Here is a 15532-nt window from a genome sequence, read left to right on the forward strand (position 1 = left end):
GTAGCATTGCTTGTAAATCACTTTCAAGGCTTTATTTTGGAAGGAAGGGCAGGGCCGACGCAACCCATTAGGCGACCTAGGTGGTCGCCTAGGGCACTACAATTTGGGGGGCGACGACCGTGGCAGTATTTCGGCGGTGGGACCTTCCGCTGCCTCTGTGGGGGGCAGCATTTCGGGGCGGGACCTTCCGCCGCCTAGGGCAGCAGAAAAGCTGGCGGCGCTCCTGAGGAAAGGTGGTGGTGGACGTGAAGTTAATAGAAATGCTTCAAGTCTAACCTGAAGTTCTCAGCATAAGAAATATAAAAATGTAATGCAATATTAATCCTCAGCAGGCCAGTGCCTGTATGGTAAATGCATAAAACAGTATTTAATATTGCTGGCAGTCTTGCTGGAGGACTCTCCGCAAGAGCCATCATGGCAGCCATCTCTCAGCTACTGGCCCAACCCCATGGAACAAAGTTTTTCTACACAGGGGCCTGTAAGAAGGGGCACACATAACTGGTGGTGCTGGAGCTTCTTGGTTTAAGCACATAGCACAGAAATGGAGAAATCTGAGAGCAGGGTTCAACCATCACCACACACAAGAAGGACTTGCAGGAAGGACTCTGTTCAGCCTGAAGCACTGCCAAACCTTAGGCTCACAGGAGGGGTGAGCTCAGCCTAGGGGTCGGTATGTCTCAGGACTTCTGTTTTGTTTTCAAAGATCTGTAACTCTCAATTGCTTTAAGAGTAATGTCCCTGTGGTTCAGAAACTCCGTTGTTAAGCCTGTGTTCCTTGCTTTTCTGCCATGTTATCCCCAAAGGGGTTAAACTAGAAGCCTGCAGCACTCACAGTTGCGCAGATGGAATTCTGAGGAAATGTGTGTAAGCAACTGAGGGACTCACAAGGTCTCTGACACTCATTTTGGGGTCTAGGGCAGCTGGACTGCGGTGTCCCACATCCCAAGGAAGAGTGTCAGACAAGAGTTCTGAGCCTAGGAATGTGCCCTGGAGTCCCAGAGCTAGAAACTGTGACTAGACTCTATACACATCTATTTAGCTTGGAAGCATGTGGGACCCAGCAACTGGGTCCACTAACACCAGACTGAAGACTGTACAGAGTGGTGCGATGTCAGGTTGTAATATAGTGAATAAAGGACTAGTTTGGAGCCAGATTCACCAGTATGTTTTGGCTGCTTTGAGCAACTCCAGTGATGCAGAGCAGCCATAAACTTGCTTTAAACCAGGTGTATGTCTACTTTGTATCACCAGACTGGGATGAAACAGCTTAAGCTGACCCTAAATGTGTCTACAGTATATATCCTGGACCTGTTAATGGATATTTTGGAGGCACAAAGAATAAAGAATTATGTACTTCATAAGCAAGGGCTCTCGCCAAACATGGGTAATCTTTGACTTTCACCATTACAGATGATTAGTCAAATATTAAAATTACTGTCCTGCTGGGGTTCCTTGCCTTACTCGGGCAAAACTCCCATTAAAGTCAATGAAGAAATTTGCCGGAGAGAGGACTGCAAGATGATGTCCTGAACACAAATGTGCTGATAAAATATAACATGAGAAACAAAACTAAAATCACTTTGAAAGGAACAGAATTGCTAAATTTGGTTTCAGAGAAATGATGTTAGATTTTCTATGCATTGTGCTGGCTGTCAGTTGCTAGAGGGCAGCATTGTATAATAGACAATGAGCAGTGGGAACATGACAACATCTTAATTTCCATAAACATCTAATAACTTTGGAGCTGAAATGTAGTCTTTTCTGAGTGTATAAATGGTTCTTCAGTTTTACGGCTTTATTAGTTAACCTAACAATATCTATGATTAATGAAATCATAGATATTGTTAGGTTAACTAATAAAGCCGTTCCCAGTTTGGTTGCTGTCTTGGTTACTATTACATTCATATGCCTCGATTTTTCCCATTCTCTTTTGGTTGATCACAAACACTTCAGAGACATTATCTTGTGCATTTTTCTATATGCAAAAGTTAATGTCAATAAAGGAATTATGAAACTATAGTACGAGGTTTCCTAATTCATTCTATTTTGCATTTGAAGAATAGTCCACAATCAGTTTTCTTAGTTCCTCAGTAGGTGGCAACCATAATGTCTACTTACACCAAGCCCCAGTAAATTCTCAAAACTCAAATTGCATAGAACTGGTTGGATATATAATTAGTAACAAATTATGTATTCACCCTGTTCGGAGTGAATGTGTCGCCTTCTGTTTTACCTCATAGGAGTGCATCTGCTCTGTGTTGCTGCTCTCTTACTATTCCTTATGTTGACAAATGCAGTGTATGCTATACTTTCATTCAAACTAACTGGAAATGAAGGTAGATTCAAATGTGGTTGCAATGCTCTTGTGCACAGTGCTCATGAACATTTGAGCATGCTAGCTTTACTAGTACAAGGACTCACAAAAAGCAATGTTTTAGATCAAATACTTGCCCCAAATAAATGTCAATAGTGAAATTAATGAATTGCAATTCATGCAGCGATCGAGTGACACCAGGGAGGGCTTTTTAATGTGGGGTTGTGTGTGTGTGTGTGTGTGTGTAATAAGTTGCACCTGAAAAAGAAGATACCCAAAAATCAGTGGCTACTTCTGAAGATTTGGCTGTATACCTCTGCTGCAAACCTCCCCGTTCCAGCCCCCGTGGAAAGGTAATTTTTTAGTGGTTTAACACACGGCACGGAAGTGGGTGGGTGGGCAAAGGTAGCTACGGGGCTTACCTAACTTTCACCAGCTGAAACTGTCTCGTAGGCCCTGTCCGTTATTTAGGAAACACTGGAATTAGTGTGTTTCAGCCACATCCAGTGCTCATGTCCCCAGCCTGCCTTGGAATGTAACCTACATACTAGGCGGAGAGCATGTGGCGAAGAGCCAGCTATGGCTTTATGCCGCCAGAGGAGGTTCCTATGGCAGGGGAATCCCTGCTTCCCGTTTTAGGAAAGCTTTAAGTTCCTTCCAGCTGGTGTGATTCAAAGGGGACTTAACCTCAGCTACAGGCTGAGGATCCCTCACAGAGTTTCCCCCATATGATCCCAGGTGGGTGTAGGGTTAACTGCTGTGCCTGCCCCCAAACTCCACAGATATCCTCTAGGATCTATGTGAAGCCAGATCCCTCTTCCTGCCCCTCCCTCCCCCCGGCTGCCCTCAGAGACCCCCTTAAAGTCCAAGGCCATATTATCTTTCTTCAGAATCTCTACAGGGTCCGAGAAGGGACTGTGTCCCCCTCCCCCCCCCTCCCCCCCCGCAGCCCCACCCATTTCTCCCTCAGCCTGCTCACCCTCTCCTGAGAGCAGAGGGGCAAATATGTGGGTGGAGGTCTGAGGTCTGATCCCCACTGAAGTCAATGGAATTACTCAGGATTTGGTGTAAGCCAGGTTAGAATGATGCCCACAATAACACAAACATATCTGAACAAGGATCCAACTAGTAATAAACAACATAAAGTCAATCAGAATGTTTATGCGCAGGAAGTCACTGTTGCAGGAGTGTGCTGATTATCTTTCTCATTCCGTTGTTGTTTGTTGAGAGAATAATGCAATTACTTTGTAACTTGAACTCACAGTATATACTTAGACACCAGCCAAGCTGGCTAGAGCTGCCAATCCTTGGCTTCATTTTTTTTTAAATCTCCTTTTTAATTTGTTTTTAGCAGCATGAAAATATACCCCTCACCCCCCAAAAATCAAATGCTATTGCCTTTGGATTAAATACTTTAATTATAGCAATGTGTGTGTAGGACGGTGCTTAAGGTTGTGTCAGTATTTCCATTAGAAACCTCTATTTTATGGGTTTATTATTTGGCTGTAAAATTATACTCCAGGCTGCAGCTCAGTGTACTAGGTATTTATGGAATTAAAAAAAATATTTTTTCACCATTTTTAATTGAGTTAAAAAATAGGGGCCAGACTTTAAGCTAGTGCTGGCATAGCTGCATTGAATTCAATGGAGATACCCTCGGTTCGTCCAGCTAGAAATCTGGCCCTAGAGGCTTACCAGCACTGATTGCTTTTTAAAATACCTGTATAATTCAAACCATCTTTGATTTTAAAAGCTAAAATTCATCAAGAGACAAAGTGGGTGAGGTAATATCTTTTACTGGACCAATCTGTGTTGGTGAGAGAGACAAGCTTGGACAACAGAAGTTGGCGCAATAAAAGATATTACCTCACCCACCTTCTCTCTCTAATCTCTTGGGACTGACATGGCTACACTGCATACAAAATTCATCAAGTAATGAGTCCCTAAAATGGACTAATTATGGGCTGGCGCCTGCTCCCATTAAAGTCAGTGGAAATTTTGCCATTGATTTCAATGGGACACTAGATCAAGTCGAGATAGTGTGCCTCTTTCCCTCGTTGCTGGGAAGCACGCTCCCAGTTGCAGGGTCGACATAGCCTTAGAGTCAATGGCAATCTTTCCAGTGACTTCAGTGGGAGGTGAATCAGGCCCTTGGAACTCTCCTGGTTCTTCGGGGTTAGAAGGAAGTGTTCCCTGGGGCAGATTATCCCACAATTGCCTACGACAGGTTTTTCTGCATCTCTGCTAAAACAGGTGATACTGGCCACTGTTGGTGTCAGGGTCCTGGAATAGATGCAGCACTAATCTGATCCACTGTGGCAATTCCTATGGTTTTATGGGGACAATAGGAGACGCCAGTCTCTGGGACTGACAATTTTGTTCCCTTTAACAATGCTACAATCTTTTTGTTTTTAAATCCATGCCTTATTTGCAGTCTCTCAGTATGAAATTTCTCTTGATTATTTGTATAGTTTTTAGTTTCACAACTAAAGAACAAAAAACACTTTTAGACCTTATTTTAAAAACTGACTTTTTTTTCCGGGAAGGAAAATGCAGCCAAAGACACACAGTACTGAATTAGTCCAATTATACTGCATTCTTGAGGTTGAATAAGACACAAAGCAGCTAAAACAAACTAACATAAACAGGGGAGCCAAATAAAATACTTACATTTGTATAGTGCAAAAGGATCTTCTGCTCTGGAATGCAATTCAAGCTTTATTTTTTTTTTTAAATAGACAGAGCATAAAAGAGCTCACGATCTATAGAATACAATTCTAGTGTGAGCTCAGTATAGATTTGTCAGGTTAAGAATTCAGCTAAAAATATATTTTAAGGTGACTAAATGTTTGCTCATTATGCAACGGACACTTAAGAAATCTAAATAAAGGGTCACACAATCTAAAGAAAGGCTCACACAGTCAGCCATGGCACTTCATAAAGCAAGAGCAAGTTATCAAATGGATACTGGACACCAAAAGGGTGAGAGAGAGAGAGAGAGAAAGAACTGGGGTGGGTAACTGACACACAGTCTACCCAATGTTGGAAGTTTGATGTTCTTCATGAAGAAAAATGAATGTGGTATGTAAGGAATGCAGATGTTTATCTATATATCGTTGCCAGTGGGGTTTCTCACAGTCCTCGTATTAATTGTGCTGCAGGAGAGCTTTTGGACTTTCACAAAACAAATTTGACCTTCCTGTCACTCCCCACTTGAATGTGCTTTGTGCAAAAGAAAATAAATGATGAAATAGCTGTAGCATAATATGGACATCAAAAGAAATGGGAACGCAAGGTTGTAACGGAATGTAAGGTAGCAAAAGGGATTTTTGGGGTGGAGGCAAAATTAACCAGCATAAATGATTTACCTTAAACCAGGGGCTCCTGCACTGTTATCCATGGTCTTCAGTGGTCTGTAGGGTACCGGCTGGTGGTCATTTGATTGCTGGTTGATCACATGGTTGCTGTTTCCAGCTGCTAAACTGAATTAAAAGAATCTAAAAATTCATTAGGAAAATATTTAATGTTACCGTTCCAAGAGCCACAAGTCAACACAAGGTGTTCTGTGATTGTGAATGGAAGGGTGTTTAGGTGATTGTGAATGAGAGGGAAGTGGGACATGCAGTCACAAATGTGATGCAAGGTGAATCATGAACTCCATTACGAAGTAGTCCACATTCTGAAAAAACTTGAGGACCTCCTGCGGTAGATTCTCAGTATTGTCAGAGTGTCTACCTATAGGAAAGAAAGCCAAATACTGTATTCTGCTGTCAGTTACAACAGTGGAAATCCAGAGTACTGGTAATTCGATTGAAGTCAATGGATTTCAGATTACTCTATGTAACTGAGTACAGTATCTGGCCTTAATCTGTGTTGAAAAGACAGTTGCTGAGTTTAAATGTGCTTTTCATTTTAAGTCACTGAACTTTCTAACCTTGCCCAAGAGACAATACTGTCATTGTGATAGAATCTTTCTGGGCTGTTTTTATTTGTTTTTAAACAGTCACCACAGAAAACTGTCAAGAACAAAAGGACAGTTTAGTATCCTTTTCTGGGGTCTAGATCTTGCAGCCTTTAATGAGGCTAAACCCCCATTGATTTTAATACATTTTTCCTCCATGGGAGTTTGGCCTGAGCAGGGCTACAAGAGAAGTGTCATAGTTTTTAAGCTTGGAACTGGTATTTGTTTGTTAGGATTTCCAAGATTGCACACAGAATTTCAACATCCCTAATTATTTCAGCAAATCAGAGTCCAGCAAAGGAGCTCTCCTGGGTTTTTTGTTTTTGTTCCCTTTCTCCTTCTGTCCATTCTCTCCCTCCTTTCCATTTTCCCTCTCTCCCGCTGAATCACTTACAGAACTCTCCTTCACATTTTTGGCAGATCACATGGCAGAAAAGTCTTAGTGAAAGCCTAAAACAAATCACAGGGTGTTATTTTTCCTTGAGCATTTTTTGTTTAAGAACTGGACTTGCATGCATTCACCACATAAAATGTCACCCTGCTTGAGTTATGGCTTCTGCCCTTTATGCCAGTATTATGTTTTAATCCCTCTTCAATTAGCTGGTCCATGTTGCACCATTTCCTGTTCTCATGGTCTGTAACATCAAGTTTTATTTGTCTGAGGCCAAGGTTTTCAAAACCTTGAGCCTAGTTTGAGGTACCCAAGTTCCTGGTTAGCCACTGGGACAGATTTTCATTAAGTACTTTCCACTAAAATCAATGGGAGCTGCTAAGTGCTCAGCATTTTGGAAAATCGGCCTACTTATTTAGGTGCCTGGACTTAGGCACTAAAGCGTGACACTCTGCCCCCATCTCTAACCACTAAACAATATTCCTTCTTTGTATTATGCAGACAACCCCTCTTACTGTGCTGTTCCCAGTTAGCTCGCACCTTTGGTTGTTCTAGATAAATGATATATGCCATTTTTGTCTGAGTTAACAGAATATGCAGCATAACCAACGGCCAAGGAGTAGCCCTGAGAACAGCTAGGACCGAGGCTGTGGATTGCTGTGTGGGAGTGCTACATGTTCTGTGAAAGGTAATGGAAAACTTTACTGTTCTAAATGTTTTGGTGTTGAGTAATTTGATCGGCATGGCTATTTTTATTCTCTCCTGTTTACATTCTTGGTGCCCTTTTCTGATTTTTTAGACATATATGCACTTATCCTCCCATCTCTAAGGGGTTCTGGGTAGAATTCGGCAGAAACAAAGACTGTAGCACAGACAAATAGAGATTAAAGGTCTGGGTTGTTTTTTATTTGCAGAGCTCTGTATTCACTCTGCCATTCTCTGTATTAATCTCCTTTGCACACCCTCTGGGCTGTCTGTTTATGGGTACCTGTCTCCTAGTTAAACCACACATCTGCACTGGTTTTAACACCAGTCTACTGTAGTGAAGCCATGACCTTCTCCATTATTTTTGCCCTTTGTACCACGGGCACCTACTAGGATGTGGGTATAACTTTGGTGCATAAATAAAAAAACCAAGGGCTCATTCCTCAGTCATGCTGAGTTTATACTTGGTTCAGCTGAGGAGAGGAGGGTCAAAACCACCTTTATGGCTACTCAATCCTTGGCAATCCAAGCCTCTAGACTAACTTTTAGGGCAGCCTCAGGCAGGGCCGGCTCCAGCTTTTTTGCTGCCCCAAGCGTCAAAGAGGAAAAAAAAAAAAAGATAAAGCCGCAATCGGCGGCACTTCGGCGGCAGTTCAACCGCGCCGCTTCATTCTTCGGCGGCAATTCGGCGGCGAGTCCTTCACTCTGAGAGGGACTGAGGGACCCGCTGCTGAATTGCCGCCGAAGACCCGGACGTGCCGCCCCTCTCCATTGGCCGCCCCAATCACCTGCTTCCTTCGCTGGTGCCTGGAGCCGGCCCTGGCCTCAGGATTGCTCTAAGTTATACCAGCTGGAGCCAACAACTGTGCCAGCCAAGGATCTGGTGGAGTGTAATGTGCTCTGTCCAGACCTTCCCACCCCATTATGCACCCTCTCTAATTTTGGCAGGCCCTCTCCCACATGAATGGTGTATAGGACTAGCTGTGCTGGCATTGCACCATCCAAAGATTCTCCTGAGTCACTCCTTGGTAAATTTCCGTTTGCTTTGTTGTGACTGTGGTGAGGTACAAACCATGCAACACATCATGGACAACTGCCCCATTCATGCTTGCCTGGGTGGCATAAAGGGGATCCACTTAGTTACCCCTGAAGAATTAGAATGACTTTCAAATCTTAAAATTCAATTATAATCCCAGCTCATTGCTTTTCAAATGCCATATGAAAGAAGAAGAAGAAGAAGTTGCTTTGTGCTGCCTCAGATATGCAAAGCAGGCGGAAGTGCCTTGAAAATTTGCAGGCTGCTCTTGATAATTTTTGGGACTTCACTCAAATGAGCTATTTGAATGGTGGGTGGACTAAAATAATTATTACATAACAGACTGAGGTCAATACATTGCCTCCCAGTGTGTGCTCTCTGAAGCCAGAAGCAGTGATCTCTTTGTGAAAGAATTTAAGAAAAGTGAAGGTCTGTCCCAGTTAATACTCTCAATATCCGCCTCTCATATCCTCAAAGAATGCATCGTATTCTTTCACGTAAGTGACTGATATTCCTAGGACGGACAGAGGCAAGTTTTCATGAGAGAACATCTTCTCATCTACTTTCAGTGGAAAGCCGCAACACACAGAAAGAAGGGGCATACACTTTCACCATTCATCTTCTGGAGAGCTGCAAAAAGGCAGAGAATATAATATCTGGTCAACATTTTCAAACTTGGATGCTTACAGTTGAGTTCCTACATCCATATGCAGGCACCCAAAAAGATGTTGCCTGATTTTCAGAAGTAAGTGAGCACCCAGAAATCAAATTGAAGTCAATGTGAGCTCCAAAAATCAGACCATTTCTATTTCAGTGCCTAAATATGGATTTAGGAGCCTCACTTTGGTTGTTCGAGTTTTAAAATGTTGGCTGCAGTCATCTCTTCTCATTGTTTGATCAACAAACTGTAGAAATGAAAATCAAAGAAACAAAGAGTTGATACAACTTTTTTTTCTTCCACAAATTTAGTGTGAGACAGATTGGCCTGGAGGGAAAGACTTTTTATGCTGACTGAATTAAACTCTAACCTTTCTCCCCAAAAATAAAGGGGAAGTGATAAGCATCTCTCTGCAGAACAGGAACTGTCCCTCTCTGTGCATGGCTGAGAAAATGTAGGATTGTTTTCCTGTGATTTCTGTTCCAATGTTTAGCCAGCTTTACTTTTTGAAATTATTTTTGAGTCAGAACTTTTTAGGGTGGTTGATATAGTATCTGTGGACTGACCCATGATCTCAAATGTCTCAAAATATCAATGAACCTGCCATTGATTGACTGGGTATATTTTTGGATCCGTGGGCTTTCCTAACCTAAAGTCACTGGGATAGGGGAGGTTCTTTGTTCGCATAAAGGAGTCCTAATCAGATCCAATTTGGTGATGCCAGTGACTTCAGAAGAGGAGTGCTCCATTCTGATTTGCCAAGAAATTCCGGAGAGAAGTTCTAAAGGGGAAGAACTAGTCAGGTCACCATCTTCAAAAACTGGATGAAGGGAAGAAGCCTTACTGCTAGCAGGTTTGTTTCTGGCTTCAAAGAGGTCTGTGCTTCCTCCGCTGTCCTGGCTGGCCACCGAGGGGCAGGAATAGAGAAACATGTAACATCTAAGATTCAACATCTACAAGCAAGTAACTTCTAACCAGCCAGCAAGTTCATCAAAGTTAAATATCAGAGCCAATACTGGCTAATCTTTTCAACCACGTACCTGAAGATGAATGAAACCACCAGAGATATGACAACCATCCTGCATATGTAAGAGCCCTTTGGGTTTTGTTTGTTTTCCCATCTTTATTAGTAGAGGGAGGCCTCTAGTTCAGCATTCTTGCACTTGTTTTTAACTCCAGCAAATGGCTAGTAGTGCATTTATGCGTGTGTGTGTGTGGCTAGAACCCTCAGAATTTATTTGAGAACAGTGCCTATAGAATAGTTCCTTAAATACCTAAAACAACTGTCAGTTAAACAATCCTGCTGTCTAAAAGATCATGCACAGGTATATTTAATGGGTTAGTTGTTGTATGTTTAATCCTGAGAACTTTTATTATTTTCACCTAAATTTGTCATTTGAATATTAAATGTAACATGCTGTTTCATCTTTAATTGTGCTGGAAAGTTTGACTGTAACCCCACATAGGGGGTTGGAAAGAGAAAAGAAACTAGCTTTCACCTAACCACCAATAAGTTGGGCAGGCTACCTTAACTGGCATCAGAGCTTTAGTCTCAACATTAGCTTCAAGTTGGCAGTGACTTCACCATCCCTATATCAGCTGTTTGGCTGAGATCGATAGTGCCCTATTACTTATGGGGTTGATAGCTAAACGAGACTCTTATCTTCCCAAATGTTCCTGTCACTGTTCCTTTAAGGGCCTGGGGCCAGGAGCCTTGCAGAGAGGGTGTGGCAAGGCTCTCCTCTCACCAGCCAATAAAGAATGAGCTGGGAGAAGGGGACAATATAAATGCTGCCTCCTCCCTCAACTGGTGGTGGTGGTGGCACAAATGCTTGCAGAAAGTAAAATGTGCCTGCAGGGTCCTGAGTTAAGAGGGAGAAGATGGCAAAGTCTGCCTGATGAACCCCCTTCGCCCCCCCAGCCTGAGGTAGTCCCTGGAACCTGCCAGCCTCACTGAGCCCTGTGGCTCAGCATTCAAGACCCACCATCCCTGACATCGGCATCCAGCCACAATGATTGACCCAGAACAGGCAGCATCCCTGTCCCTATAGGTGGGCCCATCTCCTGGTAGCCTTCCCCTAGAGTTCCACACAGTCCTCCCAGCCTGAGGGTAGAACTGATTGGGAAAAAGGGCCAGCTGGAGGAGAAGTTGCCTGAGCTGCTACAGCTGGCCTAGAGTCTAACTCCAGCTCCAAGGAGGAGAGCTAGGAGGCTCCTGTGTTAAGAAGAGGGTGTGGGGATTGTCTGAAGTACAATCCAGGTCTGGGAGGGGGGCTAGGGCCTCCGGAACTGTGGAGGAAACTGAGCAGGACCCAGATGGGGTGTGATTTGGAGAGGCTAAACAAGTGAATTATCTCAGTAGAGTGAGTGAATAAACCTGTACCCTGCAGCGAGGGGCTGACCAAAGCTGATGTGAGTAACTGTTTGCACTCAAGACACCTGGGGATGGGGGCGGGGAGTCTTTTCAATGTGCCTGTAGGGGCATGACAAGAGAGTGCTGAAGCGGCATGTCCTTGTCATAGTGCGCCAGTCTGAGTCTAACTCAGGTCTGAATAGCACCTCATACACAGCATGAAATGAATATGCAGATTAATAGAGAGTATGGACAATAAACGGCTTTATTTCCAAATGTGTTAAATTACAACAGAGCAGCAGCTACAGAATGTGGGCTCAACTCTCATTTAGAGTAAGGCCCATTTACTCTGCTCTTGTAGCATAAAGGGGCCTTACAGTGGGAGCGGTATAACTTTTATTCTGCACTGCTAGAGCCATGCAAAGAGAGCTTCATATAAATGAGGCTTGGGCTCTACCCTTTTCCTTGGGATTATTATTATTTTTGGCATTGAAATGATTGGTGGAGATTACGTGTATTTATTATCATTAGGAAACTCTTCTCAAAACATGTGATGTAAATCACTGAACTTGGTTTCAAACGTTATTGATATTGATCTTGATATTGATATATCACGTTTTCTAAAGCTGAGTGTTTCAAACAGGCCCAACAAACCGCAAAAAGCAAGTAACCGAATAATAGAATAGCTTATGAAATCTGATGTCTAATATTTATTCACACCCTGGCTCTGCTCTAAAGATGACCCTTTCATCTGATAATGATACACCTTGTTCATGTGAGAAGTTTTCCATCTTTATAATGAACAACTGCATTTTGATTTCAGCCTAGGGAATAACTGTCAACTGTTTTTAAAAAAATGTAGTGTGCTCATCTTGCACTGAATGTGTTCTCTGCTCTTTTTCATCATGTGAAACTGAGCTTTCTTATAACCCCTCTTGTCTGGAATTTCTGTAGTGGGGGAAAGCTTGTCCTCAAACCAGCTTTACAACAATTGCCTTTCCTATTCTTTTTGACTATCAAAAATGTGGTAAAGAAGAGTTAAAGTGGTATAGCAGTACCTTTTACTCTTCCAGAATGTGGAATTTGGCAAATAAAAATGGAAACATCCAAGAAACAGGAAATACAACATACATTAGGAAAACAAGAAATACACAACTAAGGTAATACCTCCCACTCACACTCTACATGCTCTGTCCCCCTAACGGCAGGGATGGTAAAACCCAATCCTTTAAAACCCAGGATATGTAAAGACAGCACAAGCTCTCATGACTTTATTGCAAGTCTCATGGTATTTGATGGGTTTTTTTTCTTCCAAAGGCCCAGCTCTTGCAGTAATTTGATAACATGAAAATTTTAGCTTTCATTAAAAAAATAATTCTAGAACTCATAGGCCTGGTCTACACTGAAAACTTACGTTGGTAAAGCTACATCTCTGAGGGGTCTGAAAAATCCACCCCTCCTGAGAGAAGCAGCCAGGGCCACCCGGGGGAGGGGGGGGGAGGAGGAGGGAGGGCAAGTGGGGCAATTTGCCTCAGATCCCGGGCCTCATAGGGGCCCCCATGAGAATATAGTATTCTATAGTATTGCACCTTTTTTTTTATGGAAGGGGCCCCCAAAATTGCTTTGCCCCAGGCCCCTTGAATCCTCTGGGTAGCCCTGGAAGCAGCTATGCCAACTTAACCTCCACTGTAGACAGTGCTGGGTTAATAGAAGAATTCTTCCATCAACCTAGCTACTGCCTCTTGGGGAGGTGGATTAACTACAGTGAGAGGGGAACACCTCCAGTCACTGTAAGGTGAGCGTCTACACTGAAGCACTACCGTGGTGTAGCTGCAGCTGTGCCACTGCCGCAGTTTAAGTGTCGACATACCCATAGTTGTGGAAAAAGCTTGAAAGCATGACCCCTGCAGGCTCACTAACCACATGGCAAATAAAAAGAACCCAAATTTTTAAAATCTCAGGCTCAAAATTGTATCTCATGACTTTGGGGAGGGGGGGCTGCCTCATGACTTTTGAACGCTAGAGATTGTCTCACCGAGACAATCTTAACTCTGGGAAATGTAACAGACCCTTACCTGTCCCTAACAAAACTTCCCATGGTCTCTGCTTCAAATCAGTATTCCTGTTCGTATATTCTCTCTGTGCTCTGTGGAGCAGTATTGACATAGGGGCTACTGGCAGCTGGTTGTCAGAGCTGATACTACCTCCTCACAGCTACTAACTTCAGAATGCTATGGTGAAGCGCTATATTACAGGAAACACTTCTCTTGCATCTTATAGTGATCCTTCTGTGTACTCTTATCACCAAGGCAAGTACAATTACAAATAAGAGCTCTTTCCCTGTATCATTTCTTGGATGAGGCTCGTGTTGAATTCAACAGGAGTTTGACTGAGCATTGCGTACAGGTTTGATCTCACAGATATAGTTTCACCAGAGATGGAAAGTTTATTATTCATAGCTGTTCACAAATAATGATGAGATATGATTGATAATGACAATAAAGAAACCTACTCATCTGCAGATGTTGGAGTGGGTGGATAAAATTTGATTTGGGTTTTAGGGAATTGGAAGCATCCTGACTTTTTTTTTCCATTGGGGTAATTGTGAAATGAGTCCAAAAACAGATAATGATTAAATGGCCAACACCCCTTAATGGGATGAAGGATAAGCATGAAAACTAAGCTAGGGTAAAGGAGAGAGAAATGCATTGAAGTTTTTATTTATACTTTATATCCTGTATAGCTCATGCTGAAACATTATTTTAAAAAGTTCAGCATTCAGTGAGGATTTTAATTGGAACTCTTACATTTGTTATCAGAAAGATGTTTATTTATAAAAAATCAATGCATCTGGCCTTATTCTGTGTTTTCCCTGTGACTCCTCTCCTCTTGTCTCCAGTGTAAGTTTGCTAGTAATGAACTAGGTGTAATGTTTCTCAAATTTCACACTGGTCCCTCTGAATTTAGTTGCCAAACATCCATAGGCTTCCATGACAGCAGGATCAGCCATGAATATGGATGGATGAATGTTTCAAGAACAAGTTGCTGGGAATAATGGGAAATAACTACAGAGTTCCTGTGACACAGACTCAATCTTAGGTTATGAGAAGACTTATTTAAGATTCCTGTTATGTGAAATAATAAATATCTAATTATTTCAGACTCCCTCCTCATGCACTGTTAGATTGTCAATGCTTTAGAGAAAGGACCATGCCTTCTTATTGTGTTTTGTATGGTGATTTTTCACAATGTGGCTCTGATCCTGTTAGTGGTTTCAGGTACTGCCATAATATGAATATTTAATAATAATACTTTGCTAGTTGTGGAAGTGTTGCTTTCCTGGTGCTTTGGAGATATGGAAGCAATTGGGGATTTTTACTAGTGGTAAATAGCCCTCGTTACAAAGTGCTGTTATGACCCCCTGAATGGCTGTGGTAGGAAGAGCCTGTGTTGTTGAAGAGGGAGTTGGTCCTGAATTTTATTGGTGTTGGAGACAGTCATTATTATCAAATATAGGGTTGTAGCGGACTTGGTTAAATAAAAATAAAGAAGAATAAGAACTAATGGGGATAATATCGGGCAGACAATCGGTGTCTACATTAGCTGCACTGTTGTGCTAACTGAAATGTGTATGTCCCAGCCTACCAGCCCCCTCTCTTTACCGTGCTTCCCTGTGCCTCTTTCATCCCCAATCCCTTTCTTTCCCTCATCCCTCACCTTCCTTGGACAAACCTACCTCCAGCTCCTTTCTTTCCTTGGGTCTCCTACCCCTTATTCCTATATTTTCTCCCTACCTAGACCTTAGTAAGCCTTGCATCTTTTGCTGCTTGTGCTTAGTTGTGTGTAGGGTCACTACTTACTGAACAGGGGTCTGCTTGATTCATTGTGAGGACCATGGTAGGCGGTTGTTATTAGGGCCTTAGGGAAAAGAACATCACTTGCCAGGAGTGTGTGGGAGACTTTAAGATTCTGGAACAGGGGTAGGCAACCTATGGCATGCGTGCTGAAGGCAGCGCACGAGCTGATTTTCCTGGGTCCTGGCCACTGGTCCGGGGGGCTCTGCATTTTAATTTAATTTTAAATGACGCTTCTTAAACATTTTAAAAACCTTATT

The sequence above is a fragment of the Trachemys scripta genome, chromosome 9 (assembly GCF_013100865.1).
Source record: "Trachemys scripta elegans isolate TJP31775 chromosome 9, CAS_Tse_1.0, whole genome shotgun sequence".
NCBI classification, from domain to species: domain Eukaryota; kingdom Metazoa; phylum Chordata; order Testudines; family Emydidae; genus Trachemys; species Trachemys scripta.